Source organism: Salarias fasciatus, chromosome 13 (assembly GCF_902148845.1).
Source record: "Salarias fasciatus chromosome 13, fSalaFa1.1, whole genome shotgun sequence".
Taxonomy (NCBI): domain Eukaryota; kingdom Metazoa; phylum Chordata; class Actinopteri; order Blenniiformes; family Blenniidae; genus Salarias; species Salarias fasciatus.
Genome location: NC_043757.1, coordinates 27,359,382 through 27,372,718, shown reverse-complemented (window position 1 = coordinate 27,372,718; position 13,337 = coordinate 27,359,382).

Genomic DNA, 13,337 nt, shown 5'->3' with positions numbered 1-13,337 from the left:
TACCAATCCTATTATATCCCAAAGATAGTCCAGACAGCCATGCGATTCCAATGAATGAATGCTTTATTTCAGACTACATTTCCCAACAACTCTGTGCGCGAGAACAGCGCCTACAAATACTCAACATGCGCTGACATCACCATCACGTGATCCCACACACCACATTTACCCCCCCCCCCCCAAAAAAAAAAAAAACAAAAAAAACACAACAAACAACCAAGTTCAATTGTGACATGACAAAATGACTCGTTAAATAACCTACCTAGGTAAACTGGGTAGACTACCAGTTTAACTCCATGGCCCCGTGGATTATTCTGATACATCACAGGCTTCAGGGTGACAGTAGCTTAGATGGTAGAGCGGGTCGTCTCATAACCGGAATGTTGGCGGTTTGATCCCCGCTCCCACAGGCGTAAAACTGTCATTGTGTCCTTGGGCAAGACACTTCACCCACCTTGCCTAAATATGAATGTAGTGTGAGAGTGAATGGTTGGTGGTAGTTGGAGGGGTCGATGGCGCAGATTGGCAGCCTCACTTCTGTCAATCTACCCCAGGGCAGCTGTGGCTACAATAGTAGCTTACCACCACCCAGTATGGAATGAAAGAATAATGCAATGTAAAGCGTCTTTGAGTGTCTGGAAAAGCACTATATAAAACCAATGCATTATTATTATTACTACTATGTACCTAAACTTCAACTCAAAAGTCCGTGATGTAGTCCTTGAGGTATGCGGGCCTCTGGCGGGCCCTAACCGGACAAGCTTGTGGCTGTGCTGGCTCAGATGGGCCAGCCAACTCATAGGGTTGCCCCGTTGTAGCCTCCACCTGTACTGGAGTCTTCATCTGCCCATGAAGGGGGTCCCAGACCCCATCTGTTGTAAGGAGATCTAAGGGAGTCAGGTGATCAGTCAGTGACGATGGCGCCGCCCATCAGAGGCAACTGGCATGCCAGCGTGAACCGTCTCCCAGGCGGAAAGTGGCCGGTCCCAGCTGAGCTGCGACCTGCAGCGGTGCAGACCAAAAAGAGAGCAGCTTGTGGGAGTGAGTGGGTCGCCAGACTCGAACCCAGTCCGACACGGCCAGTGCTGGATGCCTTGCACGACACTCCTTATCGAACCGCTGTTTCATACACTATTGCTGCTCCGCGACTCTGTCTCCGGTGGAGGTTGTTGCTGCTGGGACGTTGCTAACGGGGCGACGCAGGCGATCCAGAGGAAGCTGCAGCTCACACCCCAGCATCAGGAGTGTTGGTGAGCTGCCAGTCGTACAGTGTGGTGTTGCTCTGTAGTGCATCAACGTGCTCTGCAGAGTGTCTGAAAACGGGAGGCTGTCAGCCATGTGCGCTCTGAGCCCGTTCTTCAAGGTCTGATTAAACCTCTTCATGCTGCCATTGGCTTGCGGGTGGTACAGGGCAGTCCTGATGTGTTTAATCCCTCTGCCCTCTATGAAAGCCACAAAGTCAGTTGAGATAAACTGGGGCCCATTATCTGTGGTAATGGCGTCAGGGACGCCCCAGCGGGCAAACATGGAGGAGAGGAATGCGATGACCACTGTAGTGGTAATAGACCCAGCAGGCAGCACTTCCGGCCATTTGCAGTGGAGATCATAGGCCACCAGTAGTAAGCGCTGATGATGTGGGGTGCCGTGGAGTTCGCCACAGATGTCCACCTGGATGTGGGTCCACGGTGTCTGAGGCCACGGCACCGGCTGCAGAGGTGGAGAAGGAGGTGGACAGGTCTTACCGCTAGTGAGGCAGGTTGCACAGTCCTGGACTAGATCCTCAATGTCTCTGTTGATGCCTGGCCACCAGACTAGACCTCTGCATCGCTGCTTCACTTTCACAATGCCCAGATGGCCATCGTGGACCATGGCCAAGACATGTTCTTACAGAGCGCTTGGGACCACCGTTCACAGCCCCCTAGCCACACAGACATCATTCCAGCAGAAGAGGTTATTCCTGACCCGGTGAAAAGGTGCTACTTCCTCCGAGACCCTGGCAGGCCAGCCGTTGCGAATATAGATGCTCAGTTGTTGGAGCACAGGGTCCTGTGCAGAGGCTGCCTGCAGATCTGAGAGGGAAACAGCTGCCTGAAGAGGCGTGTGCAGCATGAGGATCAGTTCTGGTTCCGCGGCGTCCTGGGTGGTGTCTGGAGTGACTCTAGAGAGGAGATCTGCCACCACATTTTCTCTGCCCGGCGTAAACTGTGTGGAGAAGTTGTATGCCTGCAGCCTCTTTGACCAATGATAAAGGCGCAGCGGTTTGTGATCTGATCCAGTGGTGGCCAGGAGAGCTGTGAGGGCCTGGTGGTCGGTTCGCAGCGTGAGTGCCTGCCGTAGAGGTACATGTGCCACCGCTCAAATTCCCAGACGCAGGCCAGCGCCTCCCTATCCCCCACAGAGTACTTCTGCTCAGTTGGAGTGAGTGTCCGTGAGGTGAACGCCACCGGGCGTTCCACCCGTTGGTGGCGCCATGACAAGACTGCACCAACCGCAGTGTTGGAGGCATCACAGGTGATGAACATGGGGCTCTCTAGGTCAAAGTGAGCGAGCACAGGTGGAGAAGTCACTTGTGACTTGAGCCGGCGAACTGCTGCGGAGCATGCAGTAGACCAGGTCCAGGGGACACCCTGTTTTAGGAGAGCGCACAGTGGTGCGGTGGTCTCGGAGTATAGGGGAAGGAAGCACAGGTAATCCCAAGAATGAGGACAGCTGTGCCGGACAAGAAGGCTCAGGCAGGCGCAGGATGGCATCAACATTTGAATGTAGCGGACTCAGACCTTTGGCAGTCAGGCGGCACCCCACGAACTCGATGTCAGCGACTGTGAAGATGCACTTGTCACCGTTCAGTGTGAGGCTGTGACCCGCGAGCATGTCCATTACTCTGGAGAGACGGTCATCATGCAGGGCAGATGTTGCCCCGTGCACCACGATGTTGGGCAGGTAAACGACCACAGCAGGGATGCATGTGAAGATGGCGACCATAATTTTCTGGAAGCAGCTGGGAGCAGAACTAAGTCTGAAGGGCATGCGGGTATAGTGGAAAACCCCCATGTGGGTCCTGAAGGCGGTAAGAGTGCAGCTGTCTTGGTGTAGAGGAACCTGCAGGTAGCCCTGGCGAAGGTCTAGCTTAGAGAAGACTGTTGAGCCATGGAACTGCACAGAGAGCTTCTCCACTGTAGGTAGCGGGTATTTATCTGGGACCACAGCTTTGTTCAACTGCCTGAGATCAACGCAGGGGCGCAGACCACCCGTCTTCTTCTTAGCCACTACCAGGTTGGAGATCCAGGGCAATGTGTCGATCCATTCAATGATGCCAACATCCAGCAGTTTCTGCAGCTCGGCAGTGACACCATCACACAGGGTGAGGGGTCGCCGGCGCAGAGGCTGGATAACAGCCGCGCCTACCGCGGGGTCGATGGCGGTGAGGCAATCAAGCCGGATGAAAAGCGACGGCCAACGCTGCTGCCATGGTGTCGTTACAGTCAGGATGGTGGCACCCAGGTTGTCAGTGATGGAGAATCCCAGGGCACAGAAGAGAGCAAACCCCAGGAGGTTGGCACCATGGCGGAACACCTGGAACGTGAAGGCTGGGAGGAGTCTCAAGCCGTAACTCACAGAAATGGTGGCGGTGCCTATCATGTTGATTTTAGAGTGACTGTACCCATACAGTTCATCCGCTCTTGCTTTAATAGTGTGCTTTGGAAAGAGCTGGCGGACTGTGGACTCACTGAGGAGGGGCCTGGAGGCAGCTGTGTCCAGGAGCAGAGGTAAACACACACCATCCAGCTCCACGTTACACCAGGTGAAAGGCTTGGAGGCTGAGCCCATGGATGGTGGTCGGACTGGACGGACGAGATGTGCGGTGAGATGTGGGGTCTCGCAGCTTAGGGGACTGAGTGGCACACTTTGGCAAAATGATTGAGTTTCCCACAGCGTTGACACCTCTGTCCTATGGCTGGGCAGACCGGTGCACGTGTGGGATGAGACGATGAGCCGCAGTTCCCGTAGGATCGGCGTGCTGAGTAATCCCGGTAACCCGCGACGTTAACCTCCAGCTCGTCAGGGGGGTAAATGGGGTCGAGGAACTGAGCTGCCGGGGCCACTGTCTGTGCGAGTGACGCCAAGTGTGATGAAGCTGGGTTCGCACGTGTTGGCCATGATGCTAACTGCCCAGCCGACTCCAGCTGGAACGCCATCTCCACCGCCTTAGACAAAGGCAGATCCTCCGGTGCCATAAGCAGTCTTTCCCATAATTTCGGATCAGCTGTATGCTCCGCCAACTGATCGCGAAAACATTAATCTTCCAGATGATCGAATTTGCAGGAGCTAGCCAAATACCGCAGGTCTGTGACGTACTGATGAACGGGCTCACCTGGTCTCTGTTTGCACTGTCGGAAAGCAATCCGACAGACGATCACACTCTGTGGAGCTGCAAAATGTCCAGCCAGCAAATCAATCAATCAATCAGTCAATCAATCAGTCAATCAATTTTATTTTTGTATAGCCCAGTATCACAACAACAGTTGCCTTAGAGGTCACAAAGCAACACAGTCCTGGTACTTCCTTGCCGGTCCGAGTGTGTGGAAGATACGTTGTCCCTCGGTTCCCAGGCTGTGGATTAGCCGCGCCCGTAGCCATGCTTCGCTAGCGTCGGCTAGCCCGGCAGCGGTAATAAAAATCTGAAAGGACCCATACCATCGGACCCAGGGAATCGGCGGCTCGCCCGGCAAAGCGAGGAACTGAGGAAGAGACGAAAGGGGAAGCTCTATCCTCTTCGCCAATATTATATCCCAAAGATAGTCAGACAGGCATGCGATTCCAATGAATGAATGCTTTACTCAAATCAGGTTTTAAACTTTTTACAGTGTGCATTTGCGCAGCGTCACCTCTCACACTCCGCGCACTCGTTTCCCTGACAAACACGCACACACACACCAACACACACAAAATTGATGTATTACTGACCATCAATAATAATCAAGAACATATTAAAATTAGTAAAATAAGTCTCCCTGGCTGAGCACCAGGACGGACACCTTCCCACACGGTCCTGTCCTCACCCTGCAGGCTTGACAGGACAAAGGTATTTATTCAGAAAATATGTTCGTTATAAAATTAATTTTTCGAAAGGAGAAATACATGGTTTGCTGTACTTTGATGGAGGATGACCAGAATCTGTAATTGGCACCTCTGGAGACACTGAATGCTTTGTAATATTATGTGTGTCATTGTCAGGACCTTATTTGTTTCAGAAAATCATACAAGACACATATTTAGGAAAAGTCAAAGAACTACAGGACAGGGGAATTATTTTTAACAGATTTATTTGAATTATAAAAACCCAAACGGTCTGTCAGACCGTCTTGGCTGTTGGTCACCGATGTCCAGCCAGCTAGTGAAGTCCCCCATCGCTCCCGGCGGCCCGGCGGACGGGCTGTCGGCCGGCGGCCGGCCGCTCCCAGCGTCCCAGCTGTCCGCTCTCGGCGGCACAGCGTGCGGACTGCCAGCCACGGGCCGTGCTCTCCGGTTGGGAGACTGGAGGACAAACTGTGACTGACGGGTTAGAGGTGGATGCTGCTGTTGTTTACCGTTCTGTTTGAAGTGGCTAGCTTACAGCAAGCAGAGGTTGTTTGCTCATGTGATCACGTCGCAACGAATTATGGGAAGCGTAGTCAAGACAACGGACTGACAACCGGGTGGTCTTTATGACCGTATTTTCTGCAAAAAAGGCGCACCACATTATAAGGTGCACTGTTGGGTTTTGAGAAAGTTAGAGGCTTTTATGTGTTACTTATAGAGCGGAAAATACGGTAGGTTAAATGCCACAGACAGGAACTTTTCCTGTCCTGTCCTGTCCTACCTAATTGGATGCAGTGATTAATCCGATGAACCTGATCATCCCTGAAGAATATCCCTGAGGAATAGGGCTAATAATTATTCATTTCTTTCGGTCTTTCGGCTTTCGGTTTTCGGCTTGAGTTTCCTCATTTTTCAGTTTCGGTCAAGAATTTTCATTTCGGTGCATCCCTAATTAAACCACCATATTCACCATATTCTTTAAGACTATTGAGCAGAGCAGGTACAGATGTGATGGGATTTTCCAAAAACAATAAAATATCATCCGCGAAAAGTGCCAGTTTGTGCTGCACATTATTTTCATCTCTTATTCCTTGTATGAGTGGGTTAGATGTTATGAGTTCAGCTAATGGCTCAATACTCAAAGCAAACAAGGATGGAGACAGAACCTCGCTCTGTCTAGTGCCACACGGCCAGTGGAAAAAAATCTGAACAATAACCATTGATTCTCACCCGTGATTTTGGATTTTTATAAAAAATTTGAACCCACTTAATGAACATCTCATTCAAGCCCATATGTCTCAGTGTCTGTTGCAGAAAAGACCAGTCTACCCGATCAAATGCCTTCTCGGCGTCTAAGCCGAGAAGCATCGACGGGGTGTTCCTTTTATGAGCGATTATTTGGAGGTTTAAGGCTCTTTGAACATTATCAGATCCATGTCTATGTGCAATAAAGTCAGTTTGATCAGGTTTCACTATTTTTCTTATATATTTTTGTATTCTGTTAGATATAATAGCAGTGAGAATTTTCAGATCGACACAGAGGAGACTGATGGGAGGATAAGATGTGCACAAAGTAGGATCTTTACCATCTTTATGGATAATGCTGATAATGGCTTCAGACCATGATGGAGGAGGATCATTCTCTGAAAGTGCATAATTGTAAACTTTATACAAGAGTGGAGGAATCTCCTTTTCAAACATTTTGTAATATTCTCCTGGGAGGCCATCCACTCCTGGAGATTTATTATTTTTAAGTTTCAGAATACTGTTTTTAATTTCCTGCTCTGTAATTGGACGATTGATCATATCCGCCTCCTCCTCAGTCAATTTGTTAAGGTTTATTGAATTGAAAAGAATCTCAGTTTTTTCTTTTTTTTTGTAACATTTTTCCTCCTTATATAATTCCTGGTAGTAAGAGGCGAATGCCTTGGCCACATCTTTGGGCTGTATAAATATTTCCCCTGTTATTGGACACTTAATTTTTTGAACTACTCTGCCTGATTGTAATTTACAAAGCTGGAATGCTAATAGCCAACTTGCCCTATTGCCAAATTCATAGTATTTTTGATTTGAAACTCGAAGTTGTCCCTCTACCTTATAGGTTAAAAATTCATTTAATTTCTGCCTATTTTCTTTCAACGTGTTTAATGTGATATCTTTTGGGTTTTTTTGATATTCTTTCTCCAAATTTCTGATTTTATTTTCCATTTCTGATTGTTCTGCATGTCTTTCCTTTTTTATTCTTGAAGAAATTGCAATAATATTTCCCCTCAATACGCTTTTAGCTCCCTCTCATAGTGTAGATGGGGACACAGGTATCATTATCATTAAACTGAATGTACTCTATTAGGCCTCTTCTAATTTCTTTTTGGATCAAATCATTATTTAGAATAGATACATTTGCTCTCCAATACTTAAAGTTATTCTTTGGATAAAGTCCTCCTCCTGCAGCCGCTGGAATGGCGTTCTTTTTGAGGTTCATTCTCTGGATCTTCTGGCCTTCATTTCTTTCCTGAACTGGGAAGAAGTCCTCCGATGTGAAGTGGGCACTCCACACCCGATAATCCAAATGTGGTTAAGTTGGAACTTTGATGCTGGGGTCCGTGTTGAGCGCTATTAGCCATAGCTTCAATAAATCCCGGTCACGCAGTGGGAGCCTGTGAGCTCAGTGACGTCCAGCTGGTCATTTTACTTTCACAGCCAGGATATATGCACACTGGAACCATTGTACCAAACTTACAACCAGCTGAAAATAAACTCTGACTGCCTAAAAAAGCCGATGGAGATGCCGTGGTCTGACTGCAGAGCAGAGACGCTACTTCCATGTAAACAAACAGAATGAATGTGCGCCACGGCGCAGTGTGATGACATCATCGCTTCAGCGCTCCCGGAGAGTTGCTCAATCTAGCCGGTTTACAGACTTCCCAATAGCGCTAAGTGATGCTGACTTAATACATTTACATGTATCTACCACACCACAACAAACATAAGAGAAAAGAGCGTCTGTAACGGCTGCATGTCGGTGCCCCGCCCGCTGCCGTTATATGGATATGGGAGCATCTAATTATCTCCGAAACAACTGCAAATCACACGAAAGTCAAACGGGTGAGTAAATGTTGTTGTGACGAATGTGAAATAAGGTCCAGATTGTAAAAACGACCGTTCCCCTTTAATTTTAGAGAAACTGGAGCATGATCTGAAATAGTGATTGCATCTATATTACACTCAGCGACTCTGTAAAAATCTACTGTAGACATCAAAAACATATCGAACCTCGAACGACTACCATGTACATGTGAGAAGAAGGTAAAATCTTTTTCTTTAGGATGTAGTCGACGCCAAACATCCACCATACCTAGTTCATCCATCAGTGCACAGAGAGTGAGAGATTTTCTGGATCTTGAATTTAAATCTGCAGGGAGCCGATCTACAGATGCTCTTAGAACACAATTAAAATCTCCCTCTATAAGAACGATTCCCTCAGCTTTTTCTGCTGTCAATGATGCAATGTTTTTAAAGAAATTTGGACAATCCTCATTCGGCGCATATAAATTAAATAGAGTAATTTTAACGCCCCCTACACATCCAATAACCATCAGATATCTCCCCTCTTTGTCACTGAAGGTTTTTTCATGAATAAAATATACCTTTCTACTAAAAAGAATTGCAACTCCTCTTTTTCTCCCATTTTGATATGAAGAACTAACCTGCTGATCAACCCATTCCCTTTTAAGCTTCATGTGCTCCTTTTCTGAAAGATGCGTTTCCTGGAGCATTGCGATGGCACAGTTCAGTTTTTTCAGTTGATTCAATACTTTTCCTTTTAATTGGGCTCCCTAAGCCTTTGACATTGTAAGTAACACAGATTATATTATCCATATTATTATATTTTCTACTTTTTTCTTTTCAACCTTGTATTGTTTCACACATTTTTCATAACAGTACATATTAGAAATAACAAAAGAATAGCCCAATATAAGTCTCAGGACAGAGTAAACTTTTACAAATGAACAAATATCAAAGAAATACAACAGATTTGGCTTCCACATACCTGACTGGATCATCTGAAGTGTTTCAATGCAAAATTTAGTTCTCAAACTTAAATTATCCAGTCTCCGGTGTAGCTTGAACGGAGGTTGGTGACCGGTCCTCCGCGGGAAACGGCACGACGTGCGCAGCCTCGCTGTCGCTCTCAGAGCGTCTCGTTGTGCGGCTCCAACTGTGGATAGACGGATCTCCACTCGAAGATTCTCACGTTCCGTCCATGTTGAAAATATTCATCTTTCTCCCAACATCGAAGTTTCAAAATAAACAGATAAACTTGGCAAAAAAAAAAAAAAAAAAAAATATATATATATATATATATATATATATATATATATATATATATATATATATATATATATATATATATATATATAATTTATATATTATTTATATATATAAATTAATCCTCAGTGCTGAAGAAGGTTTTGAGCTCGGCGTGAGAGACAGTTGCTGGGCCTCTGGCTCCATCCTGCAGTGCTCCATCCTTCCCGGGCCAGCTCGGTCTCGAGTCGCTCCCTCTCGTCGGCTCGAACGTGCAGCCCCAGCTCCTGGAGCACGGCAACGGCATCTGTCAGGGTCCTGTAGGTCTTCACGCCGTCTTCCCAGAACACTCTCAGTTGTGCGGGGAAAATGCACTTTGCTCTTATTATTTCAGCTGTTTCACTGCGTCTCGTACCAGCGCTCTCTTCTTCTGCAGCTCGGGGGAGAAGTCATGATCGAAATAGATCTGTTTTCCGTTATACATAACTTTCCCCTGCTCCCAAGCCTGTCGTAACACAGTCTCTTTAACAGAGAAGTCCAAGAATCTAACGACAAGGGAGCGTCGTGCAGCTTCGAGGTCTTAGGCTTGGCGTTGAGCGCTCTGTGTGCACTTTCAATGTTCATGTGAAGTTCCGAGGGGAGTCGAAGAGTAGATCTGAGTAACTCCTGTACAAAGGACTTGACATCCTTTCCTTTCTCACTGTCTTCAGCAACTTGGTAGATTCTCATATTGTTTCGCCAAAGTCGGTTTTGCATTTCTTCACACCTTGCGGTCAGATCCATCTCCCTGTGCAGCAGCTAGCGGAGGGCTTGTTCATGGCGCGTAGCCGCATCTTCATTAGCACTGATACGAGCCTCTGCCTCGGTTGTTCTCTTCTGCAGTACAACAAGATCTTCTTTCATTTCGCGAAAAGACGTCTCCAGTCTTGTTAAAGAGAGCTGTGTCTGAGCATGCCCGTCTTGATTGTCTTTAATAGCATTTCATCGTGAATTTAAAAGCACCATCAGCGGTTGGCACCTCGTAGCACCTGCAAAAAAAATAGCCTGGCGCCGCCACTGCACCAAAACCCTGGAAGAAGAGGCTGTCTCTTAGGTGGACTAGAGCCGAGATTGAGGGATCGCAGACAGAACATCAATCGCAGCTGATCCATTGATCTAATGAGACAACCTGGACTCAACTGGTGCAATCAGTTCTAATTGGCATTAATTATAACAGCTGATCCATGTGGCAGCCGGCCCCTCAGGAGGCCCTGCAGCTTGTAACCCAGACCCAGTGGGTGTAGGCGTTAACTTCAGCCCGGGCTCCTACCATGTGGAACTGGCTCTCAGTTCTGCTCCTTTCTCTCGATTCAATGTAATTTCACTCTAGTACTAGGTGTCACTGACGATTGTTCCTCTTGTAGCCTACGTACTCTCTGTTTATCCATGAAATGTATGTAGATACAAGAAACTGTCTGTCCTATCTCCGTCTCTTTCTGTCCCCTCACCCCAACTGGAATAGCAGAAAGCCTCCTCCTCTGAGCCTGGTTCTGCAGGGTTCTCCTCCTCTGAGCCTGGTTCTGCAGGGTTCTCCTCCTCTGAGCCTGGTTCTGCAGGGTTCTCCTCTGAGCCTGGTTCTGCAGGGTTCTCCTCCTCTGAGCCTGGTTCTGCAGGGTTCTCCTCCTCTGAGCCTGGTTCTGCAGGGTTCTCCTCCTCTGAGCCTGCTTCTGCAGGGTTCTCCTCTGAGCCTGGTTCTGCAGGGTCCTCCTCCTCTGAGCCTGGTTCTGCAGGGTTCTCCTCCTCTGAGCCTGGTTCTGCAGGGTTCTCCTCTGAGCCTGGTTCTGCAGGGTTCTCCTCCTCTGAGCCTGGTTCTGCAGGGTTCTCCTCCTCTGAGCCTGGTTCTGCAGGGTTCTCCTCCTCTGAGCCTGGTTCTGCAGGGTTCTCCTCCTCTGAGCCTGGTTCTGCAGGGTTCTGCTCCTCTGAGCCTGGTTCTGCAGGGTTCTCCTCTGAGCCTGGTTCTGCAGGGTTCTGCTCCTCTGAGCCTGGTTCTGCAGGGTTCTTCCTGTTTAAAGGGAGTTTTTCCTTCCCACAGTCACTTATGGTTGCTCATGTGGATCTGCTCTGTAAAAGTGTCTAGAAACGACCATGCTGTAATTGGCACTTCATAAATAAAGCTGAATTGAATTGAAAACACATGGGTGAGTTCGACCCACCATGAACCCGTCATGCCTGGGGTGGCATCTGGACGATGTGGGTGTCACTCTATTGCCAAATGTTGCTCTTCTTCCAAAGGTGCTGTTGGGTTTGTGTTCTAGTCAGCCTATACGACTCGCTTGACATAACCCTACGTCAGGAAGTCCCGGTGGCAGAGCAGAGCGGAGCTCCTGAGCCCAGTCGGAGCTCTGAGGGGCTACATGGACTCGACCTCGGCCGTGCGTATGTCTGAACAGCTGCTTGTCTGCTATGGAGGGCCCCGATAAGGGCTCGGCTCTCTCCACACCTTTCCCACAGCGGATCGGACACCGTTCACTGGTTCCCAAACAGCCGGCCGCCCTCTGCCACTCAACCAGAGCAGTGTCCACGTCCTGGACCGCCCTAAGGGGGGCACCCCTGGACGAAATATGTGCCGCTGTGACCTGGATGACACCCGGCCCTTTTTCCAGGTTTTACAGGGTGAATGTGGCTGCTGGGCACGGTGCACGGCTCTGTGGAGGCTCCTCAGTGAGGGTGGTCTCTGGGATTGAAACTCAAACCCACCTGGAGTCCTTTAGGGTTTAAAATAAATTCCAGCACTGTGAGGAAAAGTGTGTATTTATTCCTACACACAGCGGCAGTGAACACACAGGACGTGCAGATACTTTAAGTTGAGATTTAATAGGTTTGATTTGTACATTTGTAACAGTATTGTGTGCAACAAAACCGTACAGTCAGCCCCAAGTTAGCCAACTCAAAAAGATAGTTTTCTTGGTTTACATACATGAAATAATTCACAATCTACACTTTGAAGTACATGAAAAGAACAGTACAAGTTCCTAGACTGAGACGCAGTCTCAAATTAAGCCACTAGATTACATCTTCTTGTGTTTTTTGCAGCCCAGTGTCAATATAATACACACGCTGTGTTCGCCGTCTCACGCCACCTGCAGGTCATCCAAACCGGGGGGTGGGGGGTGGGGGTGGGGGGGCAGCCACAATATGGGCTGGCAGCTCATTCAGTTCAGCAGCAGGAAGATTTTATTCAGAAACGTCCAGTTTCAAAAAGTCAAATTATTAAGTATTCCAACTTTTATCTCAAAATGCATGATGGGAAATTACCCTGACCTCTGACCCCCTCTGGTGACCCACCGGGGTCCCCGCCCCACAACTTTGAGAACCGCTGACATGACAGATCAGAAGGAAAACAAAATGACAGAAGCTGAAGCGCAGCTGAACTTGGAGGCGTCCACAGAGCCGCAGGGAGAACATGACTCTGAAATGAGACGACAGCCGCGGTGGGACAGGAAGCGGCTCCGCGGGCGTTGAACCGGCAGCTTTCCTTCATTCTGAAACGGTAAGGCAGACCATGACTGCAGGTCTGAGCAGAGAGAACCCCGCTGGTCAGACTTGATCTGTGTGAAACCAGAAAAGCGCCGACGCCACCCAAGACCTGGACTCCACCTCTCCGGTCTGGACCGGACGAGATCCGTCCTGAACCTCGGCCTCTTCTGAACACGCAGACGCTGATCTCCAGAGGTCAGGAAGGACGTGAAGCGAGGGGTTAGAGCCACGGCGAGGGGCGCAGACGCAGGTCAGATGGCATCTTCATAAGCGTCCCTGCAGAGAGTCTCACTGCTGAACCGTCAGATCCTGACGCTGCCGAGAGGCTCGGCCCACCGGGACGCCCGGCAGCGGGAAGCAAACCTCCACCTTCGTGTTCTCACAGGCTTCTGATTCATATTGCACTTGGTCTTCTGGTGGAGGAAGTCTGTCTG